The sequence below is a fragment of the Anolis carolinensis genome, chromosome 1, assembly GCF_035594765.1.
Source record: "Anolis carolinensis isolate JA03-04 chromosome 1, rAnoCar3.1.pri, whole genome shotgun sequence".
Lineage (NCBI taxonomy): Eukaryota > Metazoa > Chordata > Lepidosauria > Squamata > Dactyloidae > Anolis > Anolis carolinensis.
In genome coordinates this window covers 319,086,022-319,097,586 of record NC_085841.1, presented here as the reverse complement: position 1 = coordinate 319,097,586, position 11,565 = coordinate 319,086,022, and positions in this window count along the sequence as shown.

The following is an 11,565-nucleotide window of genomic DNA, read 5'->3' as shown; positions in this document are numbered from 1 at the left end:
TTCATTTGAAAAACCCCATCACTCCAGGATTTTGTCCTCTTTCGCATGAGTTTTTTTCTTTTCGGAGTCTCACTTATTCAACATAAACGGGCCGGCAGAATGTTGGATAAGCGAAAATGTTGGATAATAAGGAGGGATTGAGGAAAAGCCTATGAAACGTCAAATTACGTTATGGTTTTACAAATCATGCACCAAATTGTCATGTTTTACAACAAACCGACAGAAAAAGCAGTTCAATACATGGTAGTATTATGTAGTAATTACTGTATTTAGGACCAAAACATCACAATGTATTGAAAACATTGACTATAAAAACATTGGCTACTAACAAATTGATTACAAATAAAGATAGAATTTGTTGTCGAAGGCTTGGAAAGGTTTTGTCGAGACAAAACCTTTCCAAAGCAAATTAGGGTGATTAACTGAAACATTAATGCTGGCTTCCCAGTGACAAAGGACTCTTGCCACACCCTGGACTCTTCACAGATATATATTTTTTCCTTTCCTTGCAGATGACTTTTAGCTCTTCATCTTGTTTGGATAGCTGGGAGTTCTACTTTATCCATACCTCACAACCTCTGAGGATGCCTGCCATAGATGTGGGCGAAACGTCAGGAGAAAATACTTCTGGAACATGGCCACACAGCCCGAAAGACATACAACAACCCAAAGATAGAATTGCATAAAATGAACTTACAGTAACAACATTGTCGGAAGTTCAATCCATAAAAAGTTCGGTCCTTGCTGCCTACAGAAACAGCTGTGGATCCAGACAGGAGACAGATTGCGTTGGATAATCCAGAAAATTGGATAAGCGAAGGTCGGATAAGAGAAACTCTACTGTAACATAATAAACTAAAAGGGGAAAGAGTTGTTTAAAAAAACAAGTAGCTGACTTTTAAAACACAGTAGAGTCTCGCTTATCCAACGTTCTGGATTATCCAACGCAGTCGGGCTCCCGCTCAGATTCACAGCTGTTTCTCTAGTTAGCAAGGACTGAACTTTTTATGGATTTCAATTCTGACAATGTTGTTACTTATGCATCTTATGCAATTCTATCTTCATTTGTAGTCAATTTTTAGTAGTCAATATTTTTGTTGTCAAGGTTTTCAATATATAGTGATGTTTTGGTGCTAAATTCATAAATACAGTAATTACTACATAAGGTTACTGTGTACTGAACTGCTTTTTCTGTTGATTTGTTGTAAAACATAATGTTTTGGGGCTTAATTTGTAAAATCATAACGTAATTTGATGCTTAAGAGGCTTTTCCTTAATCCCTCATTATCCAACATTTTCGCTTATCCAATGTTCTGCCGGCCCATTTATGTTGGATAAGCGAGACTCTACTGTAATACTTTCCATTACAAGCAGGCAAGGAAGTTCTATAAATTCCCATCCCCTCATTCACACTTCTCAGGAAAACAAAAGGCCAAGGAAATCAGGGCAGGGAACCTTGAAACAGATAGAAGAAATTCAACATCCACTTGGACCAGCTGCGAGCTGCCAAAAACTGCTTTGCTATAGTCTTTTTTTTTTTGCTCTACCTTCCTAGAAGACTGTTGCCAGAGGTCACCCACACTGGGAAAAAGTCAAGAGTATACCAATACACAAACATTTGTCAGCAAGAAGAAGTAAGTTCAGACTTCCTCTTTCACAGTCCTTATATTGCACAACTGCGCAAAGGATGTTGCATATTTGAATTTGGGTCACAACAGAGACTAATACTGTGGCACTAACCTAAATCTGCTCTAATTCTTTTCAATCAAATAATCTTTATTTACACCGTTATGGCTTACGTTGAAAGTTCTGAATCAGGAGGGCCCCATACTTGACAAATCTCTACCTTAAGCATTTGTTTGTTTTGCCAATTTCTTAAGACTTGCAAGAGCACAGCTATTTTGATCTGTTATCAGTTTAAGCTTACCCAAACCTGCTCTTCGACTGTGTGAATCACAGAATCATAGAATCATAGAATAGTAGAGTTGGAAGAGACCTCATGGGCCATCTAGTCCAACCCCCCGCTAAGAAGCAGGAAATCGCATTCAAAGCACCCCCGACAGATGGCCATCCAGCCTCTGCTTAAAAGCTTCCAAAGAAGGAGCCTCCACCACAGTCTGGGGGAGAGAGTTCCACTGCCGAACAGCCCTCACAGTGAGGAAGTTCTTCCTGATGTTCAGGTGGAATCTCCTTTCCTGTAGTTTGAAGCCATTGTTCCGTGTCCTAGTCTGCAGGGCAGCAGAAAATAAGCTTGCGCCCTCCTCCCTATGACTTCCCCTCACATATTTGTACATAGCTATCATGTCTCCTCTCAGCCTTCTCTTCTGCAGGCTAAACATGCCCAGCTCTTTAAGCCTCTCCTCATAGGGCTTGTTCTCCAGACCCTTAATCATTTTAGTCGCCCTCCTCTGGATGCTTTCCAGCTTGTCAACATCTCCATTCATCTGCGGTGCCCAAAATTGGACACAGTATTCCAGGTGTGGTCTGACCAAGGCAGAATAGAGGGGGAGCATGACTTCCCTGGATCTAGACGCTATTCCCCTATTGATGCAGGCCAGAATCCCATTGGCTTTTTAAGCTGCCACATCACATTGTAGGCTCATGTTTAACTTGTTGTCCACGAGGACTCCAAGGTCTTTTTCGCACACACTGCTGTCAAGCCAGGCGTCCCCCATTCTGTATCTTTGATTTCCATTTTTTCTGCCGAAGTGAAGTATCTTGCATTTGTCCCTGTTGAACTTCATTTTGTTAGTTTCGGCCCATCTCTCTAGTCTGTCAAGATCGTTTTGAATTCTGCTCCTGTCTTCTGGAGTGTTAGCTATCCCTCCGAGTTTGGTGTCATCTGCAAACTTGATGATTGTGCCTTCTAACCCTTCGTCTAAGTCGTTAATAAAGATGTTGAACAGAACCGGGCCCAGGACAGAACCCTGCGGCACTCCACTTGTCACTTCTTTCCATGATGAAGACGACGCATTGGTGAGCACCCTTTGGGTTCGTTCGCTTAGCCAATTACAGATCCACCTAATCGTAGTTTTGTCTAGCCCACATTTTACTAGTTTGTTTGCCAGAAGGTCGTGGGGGACTTTGTCGAAGGCCTTACTGAAATCCAGGTACGCTACATCCATGGCATTCCCTGTATCGACCCAACTCGTAACTCTATCGAAAAAAGAGATCAGATTAGTCTGGCATGACTTGTTATTGGTAAATCCATGTTGACTATTAGCAATGACCGCATTTGTTTCTAAGTGTTTGCAGACCACTTCCTTAATGATCTTTTCCAGAATCTTGCCTGGTATTGATGTGAGGCTGACCGGACGGTAATTGTTTGGGTCGTTCTTTTTTCCCTTCTTGAAGATAGGGACCACATTCGCCCTCCTCCAATCTGCTGGGACTTCTCCTGTTCTCCAAGAACTCTCGAAGATGATTGCCACTGGTTCTGAAATAACTTCCGCTAGTTCCTTCAATACTCTTGGATGTAGCTGATCTGGCCCTGGCAACTTGAATTCGTTTAGAGTGGCCAGGTGTTCCTGGACAACTTGTTTCCCTATTTGGGGTTGGATTTCCCCCAATCCTTCATCCATTCCATGTTGCTGAGGTTGAAGATGGCTTTCTCTTTGTGAGAAGACCGAGGCAAAGAAGGCATTAAGCAGTTCTGCCTTTTCCCTATCCCCTGTCACCATCACCCCATCTTCTCCTTGCAGTGGCCCTATCGCCTCCTTTTTCTTCCTTTTTCTACCAACGTAAGCAAAAAAACCTTTTTTGTTGTTTTTTATGTCCCTGGCAAGCCTGAGCTCATTTTGTGCTTTAGCCTTGCGAACCTTTTCCCTACAGGTGTTGGCTATACGTTTGAATTCTTCTTTGGTGATTTCTCCCCTTTTCCACTTCTTGTGCATGTCACTTTTGAGCTTTAGCTCAGTTAGAAGTTCTTTGGACATCCATTCTGGCTTCTTTGCATTTGTCTTATTTTTCTTCTTTGTTGGCACTGTTTGCATTTGCGCCTTGAGTATTTCACTTTTGAAAAACTCCCATCCATCCTTAACTCCCTTGTTTTTTAATATTGGCGTCCATGGGATGCCGCTCAGTAATTCCTTCATTTTTTGGAAGTCAGCTCTCTTAAAGTCCAGAATGCGTGTTTGACTTGTCTTAGTTTCAGCATTCCTTTGTATTGCAAACTGCAGGAGCACATGGTCACTTGCCCCTAAGGATCCAACCACTTCAACTGTATTGATCAGGTCTTCCACATTTGTTAAGATTAGATCAAGAGTTGCTGATCCCCTTGTTGCCTCTTCTACCTTCTGGACCATAAAATTGTCTGCAAAGCAAGTAAGGAATTTGTTGGACTTTGTACTCTTGGCCGAGTTTGTTTTCCAGCAGATATCGGGATAATTGAAATCGCCCATGACTACTATATCTCTTCTTTGTGCCTGTTTGGTCAGCTGTTGACAGAAAGCTTCATCAAGTCCTTCATCCTGACTCGGAGGTCTGTAGTAGACACCCACGACAAGGTCTTTTTGAGTCCCGGTTCCCTTGATTCTTATCCAGATGCTTTCAAGCTGGTTTCCCGGATTACAGTCTTGCATTTCTTCTGCAACGTAACTGTTTTTGACATATAAAGCTACTCCCCCTCCTCTCCCCTTTGTTCTATTTCTGTGAAAGAGGTTATAGCCCTCAATGGTTAAATTCCAGTGATGGGAGTCATCCCACCAGGTTTCAGTGATGCCTATGACATCGTATGTGTGCTGCTGTGCTAAGAGTTGGAGTTCGTCTTGCTTATTTCCCATGCTCTGAGCATTAGTATAAAGACATGTAAGCCCCTGTGACCTCCCCTTGAGCTGTTTATTTGGGATTATTGTGCTCTCTGTACTTGGTCCTTGCTGTGTTTGTCCAGCCCTCTGTTTAGCCTTTTGGCGGTTCCCTGTAGTCGTGGGTAATATAGTGTTCGCCAGGCTGTTGTTCCCCTCCCCCAGTGGATCTAGTTTAAAGTGCGCCTGATGAGGTTTGTGAGTCTGTGTGCAAAAAGATGTTTTCCTACTTGTGTGAGATGCACCCCATCACTTGCCAGTAGTCCATCCTCCTGGAAGAGTAGACCATGGTCAAGGAAGCCAACATGCTCCTCTTGACACCATTTTCTGAGCCAGTTATTGACCTGTACTATTTTTCCGGCCCTTGTAGAGCCATGTCCTACAACGGGGAGGAGGGATGAAAAGATCACATGTACATTATACAGTTTTAGCTTTGTCCCCAGAGCTCGAAAATCATTTGTGATCTTTTGAAAAGTATGCCTAGCGGTGTCATTGGTACCTACATGAATCAACATAAGGTGGGGAGGGTGACGGGGCTTTAGGAGCCTGCTGAGCCTCTGAGTGATATGGTGTATTTTTGCCCCCGGGAGGCAGCATGTTTCTCGAGCCATCCCATCCGGTCTGGAAATGATGGCTTCCGTTCCTCTAAGGAGGGAGTCACCTACTACCAAGACCTGTTTCCTTTGAGGATTGACAGGGTCCCTTTTGTGCAAGACAGTGTGTATGTCCCCTGAAGAGTGTTCCTGTTGAAGTGAATCACGTAGGTGTAAAGTGTTGTCCTCCTCCTCAACATCCCCAGTGCATTCATCAATGACAATCCATTGAGATACATCCGAGAGCCCATTACTCTCCCAAGGATGTTCCTGTTGCTCCTGGTCTATGATTGGGGATGGAGCATTTGCATGATTACATAAGTGTGAATGTGGTGATGCACTGTCCCCATCAGGGCTATCCCCTGCGCATTGATCAAGGGTGGCCCACTGACTGGTATCTAAGAAACTGTGGGTCATAATAAATTGTGCTAAGTTCTTGGTGGTATGGGGATACCAAGTCACCTTGTCTGTCCCCTGAGAAATCTGTATAATGACCAAGTAGCAACAATAAGAACAGACCACGGAACAACAGACTAGTTCAAGATTGGGAAAGGAGTACGGCAGGGCTGCCTACTTTCACCCTACCTATTCAACTTGTATGCAGAACATATCATGCGACGTGCGGGGCTTGATGAATCCAAGGCTGGAACATTGCTGGAAGAAACATTAACAACCTTAGATATGCAGATGGTACTGAGAGGGACGTGGGTTTAAAAAGAATTTTCAAAGTTACTTGTAATGACTATAAGTCCCATATGTTTTGATTGACCTAAGTTGCAAAAGGCCTGTGTTTGAGAAAAGGCCTGCGCTTGAGAGAAAATGCTGATGTTTGGGAAAAGAGTTGTTCCAGATAAAAGAAGTTACTTTCAAATAATAACAATACATCAAGTCAGAACCAGTTCCCATAGGATTTCGAGTGTATGCTTGCAACAAGTCAGGGTCAGTAACATGAAAGCACCATTGTCTAAAGAATTACATGTTGTCACAGCATAGAAAACCAATGGGATTGCATGATGATGCTTGTGACGTAGACAACATTAGACAAATGGGGTAAATGATCTTTGTAAGCCAATAAGGATATGCTTGCTAATTTCTGTGAAGGTGATAAAAACCATTGCAACCATTTTGGAAATTTGGACAAATCCTTTGATTGCTAGTATGCATGTATTTGTCACATTGCTATGGCCACGCAATAAATAGTTCTTTTGCAGTTTGAAGATCCAACTTTTTGTGGTGTTTTTCCTCGCCCGCTTCACAGAAAAGGGGCCTCCTGCTTTTGACTTTGGATTAAGAGGAGTATTTTTTTTACATCTTTTACATCTTTGCCCCTTCAGTACCACTCTGATTGCTGAAAGCGAAGAGGAGCTGAGGAGCCCAGGCCTGTAGCCAGGGGGATTCAACCCCCCCCCCCCAATTTTACTGGTTTACTCATGAATTTTAACTGGTTAACCAAATCCCCATGCTAAGTCTATGAGACGCAAAAAATTAAAAGTCCCTTCAGGCACTATCTCAAGCAGATATTGACAAGAATGTAGCCGGGGGGGAGGGGTGGCTTTGTTGAAATCTTAATTTGGGAGTTTGTGTTGTGTAAAATTTTGAATGCAGAGTGCAAACCAAATTTGCAGTCAGCAATAAAAAATTTCCCCAAGCTAATTATCAGACCTTCCAGAATCTTATTTTAGTTAAATTAATGCCAGACATTCATTATAACAAATTATTTTTTGATCTATCAACCCTGGATTTTATATTCATCTCTAGCTTTTTAAGCAACTGCTTTAAAGGACAATTGGTGGGTGAGTAAATACCTGTTCCAGGTATCGTGTAAATTATATACTTGACAAGACTGGAGATGTCTTCTTTAAGAACTTGTATTTCAGCCCCATGCTTTCTCCAGCGAATTCTGCAAAACTATTAAATGAATATTAGCTATTTCCTAATAAGTTTAACTACACTTTCAATAATCACACCACGGTTTCAAGATTAATAAAATGGTAAATTGTTGGCCAGACGCCACATTTCATCAAATGCATTGCTTGATGTATGATTTTTGAATGATAAAATAGACATGAGGGGCCTAAAAAGATTTCTCTCAAAATTGCCTCCCAGAAGATGCCATCTGACATGATAAAGAAACTCTCTTTTATCACAGTAGTAGCTTCTTTCCTCTTCCAGAATTGGAACTGCAGACCTTTCCAGGACTATGTCGTCAATGGAGGGGGTTCAAAATACCCTGGGAGCTCTTGTCCTTCATCTAGGGTAGAAAGCATCTTTACTGAAGCAATGAGGACCAGAACAGAAAAGCAAAGAAGACTAACAAACAGGCAGAAATGCTTTAACTTGCATTTTCCTTGTTATCTAGCAAGTGCAAAGTGTCTAACTTTGAGTGCAAAGGATCATCTAGCGACGTAAACATTGAAAGCTAATCTCAGTTCTAATGATGTCATAGTTTGGCTTTTGCTGGAACTGGGAAATAGCTGTATCACAGCCCTAAGAAATTCCTTCCATGACCAAAAAAATATATTATGGGCTTTTGTGACAATGCTGTGGACCTCTCAGCTACTTATTTCTCTCCCCACTAAATTAAAGTGCCCATTTCCTCATTTGAACAACACAGAAATGTTAGAGCACCATATGAAAATACTTCATGGAAAAGCGCTCAGTATCTTTTTTTCAACTCTGAAGCCATCAGTGTATCACAAATACGCAAGTATATACAGTGAAACAATGTAAGTTATATATGCATGTCTGTGAGATATAACCCACAGTTCCTAGAGTTTCCTTACTAGTATTTCTGCATCAGTAATTTTCCTTGTTTCATGTAAAAAATTTATACATTGACACACACACACACACACACATCTTTATAGTAAGACTGGGAGAGGAGATGAGTCAGAAGAAGCAGCTGTCCTCAATGCCTTTTTATTGCATAGTTTAGGCTGACAGGATGCCAGTGGGTGAATGTTGTATGAGTAGGGAGTAATTTAGGACAAATGGCTTACCAATGAAATTTGACCTGAGTTTGTAATTGAGGAGAGATGAAAGCACAGTATATACACTGCTAAAAATATAAAGGTAAGCTAGAGATAAAATAGGGAGCATCAAATTCCAACAATTTAATCTGTTTAGTCTCATTGCTACCTATCATGGAATGCCTAGAATTTAGGAATAAAGCGAAGGACCAGCTAGCTCCCATAATTGAATACGTCCACTCCACTCAGTGGACCATTGTCAATCGGATTGCACTTTATCAGGTTATAGCACATTGTGGCAGCATTTAAAAGGTCAAGTTCATTCACTGTAACAAAGCAACTTCTCTTTAAAGGGTCAGAGCAATAGTGAACAGTGATTAGGCCATTTCCCCAACCTTCTTGTCTTTTCAGTCAGCCATAAACTACACAGATTGTATTGGGATCAAAAGATCAGACTTCAGATGCATTCACTGAATGTTGAAAATTCTATTATGCTTTCAGCCATGGAATCATGAGAACAATGGTGCAGGAGGGAGGGGAATATACACTATTGATAAGCATTGTATTGCTATAAATTAATTTTGACTAAACTGTGCTGTCAAGATATATATTGATAACTGAAATGCAGTTTTAAAATTATCAAAATATCATTGTATATTAAATTATTTTAATATGTATGTACAACTAAAATAGAAATTCCACAATATCTACCAGAACCAACCAACATTCTACAAAATACTACATTTGTAACATTTCAGCTCAACCTTAATAAAGGAATTACTTGAGAATAGATTTTGTTGCTTTTTTAATGATCAGCACAATTGTGTTTGAATGTCCTTGAAATGAATGCACTCCTCACAAATATGGAAGTATTTTCCACTGGGAGTCTGTGGGTACAAGCCATTATGTCCCAAGCATTTGAATATTTTCAAAGTCAAATCATTATTTTTGACTTGAACCCAGAACTTTATTGCTCATTAAGCTAGGGCTGGTGCACAATGATCTAAAAGTAGCCCCAGGAATGCCTGGCAGATTTTACAACTGAAGTACTAAAGGCAACTGATTCTTGAGGGATCAATGTGGCACATTCCTCCTGTTTTTGACTAAAGAACATAGTAGTTATGCTGCCCTTCTCACAAATGACATGAATAGCTTTTTCGAATTACTGCCACAGACCAGCTATTACATGTGATTGCTACTTATGATTGGTTGTTGCCCACTTAAATGACCAAAAAAGGCTAGATTCTTACTAATACAAAATTAGTAGTCTTGATAGATTGATAAATATCAAAATAAGTAAGTATTCACACCTATATGTAGCCTAAATCCTTAAAGGCACCAGACCCATTTGATTGTGGAAACTAAGTAGGGTCAGTCCTGGTTAGTAATTGAATGGGAAACTGTCAGATGCTTTAGGCTGTATTTTAGAAAGAACCACCTCATGCCTTGCCTTTAAAAGCCCTGTTAAATTCATGGGGCCATTATAAGACAACAGGCACACAAATATGTTCAGAACTCTAGTAATTAAATTGTCAAAAGGTCACTCAAGTCTACTTGTAAAGTGCCAATCGTCTGAGTATTTTTTAAAAAGGCTTTTCAAGAAACCAGCCAGGTACATTACATGTCCTCAATGAAGGCCAAGCTTCCCAGTATCTTTATAGAACGTAAACATTGCCATTCAGCTACATAGAAGACAATTAAGATGCCACTGACATTTTGGAACAACATTGGAGTTGGGGTTAAAATTTGCTACCTATCCCATCAAATTCAAAGATACAATTAGCCTGCATGAAGGTCTATTCTCCTTATCTACAACTGTCTTGTAGACAATGCAGATGTTTTTAAATAAATATATATAAGTTCATCAAGAAAGAAGGGTATGGGCTGAAGTATATATGCATTTCATTTTAAAAATCTGGTTATACCAGAATTGAGAATTACGCAGACTTCCAGATTTTGTTGGGAGTGTAAATTCCAACTATTGTAGCCAATATAACCAATGGTGAAGAACAGTGGAATTAGTCTATCAACATCTGAAGGGCTACATTTGTCCTAGACTTGTTCTATTCTCTTAGCATTTCAGTTAGGTTTAGTTGCTGTTACACGAACACTTGAAAAATAGTCCCTTTAACAGAGTCAATCTGTCCTGCCACTTGGAACAGTATCTGAAATGCTAAAGCATAGAACCCTCCCTATAGCCCATTCCTTTCCCTTTAAAGTAATTAATAAGCATTCCATGCCCCAGACCAGCAGTCTAAAAATAGTTCTCTTGACAACATAGAGATGTCAAATTTAAGCAGCAGGACGCTGAAGCGCCTGGCGATGCATAGCAGGACTACTCTAATGTTGCAGCCTGGTAATTCAGGAATTCATCACTGATAAATGGGCAGGCCCTGTCACATTTATCTCCAGTAAGGCTTGAAGTGCCAAGGCTTTTATTATTAGAGAGCTTTCACCTGGATGCTGCAGAGTTTTCCATAATATGGATACCGTGATGACAGAAATACCGGCCAGTTGTGTGCATTTTTTAAAAAGACAGGTATCCAGGTATTGTTTAGAACAGACGGTGCAAATATATATGTCCTCATTATTTCCTAGGAGAATCTATGGGCTCTGCTTTATAGTTCTCAAAACTTGATCCCAGCTTGTCAGCTTGTTAAATGCTGATTGTCTGAGCACCTCCAGCCAAGTCTAGGCTGAATGTTGAATGTGCTGCGATAGCTTTGGTCCAATCGATTGCAATAAGTTACTGCAAGCTTTGAGGATTTGCTTCCTGCACTTATTTAGGCAAGGTACTTTTATTGCAGAGACCCATGTCCTGACATCTTGTGAAAGTGAACCATCTATATCAAGTTAAGTAAAACACCTACTAATAGGTGTTTATACTGATATTTATATTTGTTCAAAAAATTTTAGTTACTGGAACGTGGTAAGAAATAAGGCTGAGGATCCATAGTTGATTGCATGGCTAGAGTCCTTCTACCGTTCATCCCCGATAGTTCATGAAACAATAATCTCCATCGTTAGGCCCCTCTCTAACAATTTAAAAGCATTCCTCTGTCCCTCCCTCCATCTGATTTTCAGAATAAATTACCAATCCAAATACTGTATAATGTACTGGACAAGAAAGAACAGATTGGTTCTCATTTACCACAGATTCTAAGAAGCCATAGATTGTAAGATGCACACTAATTTCATTAC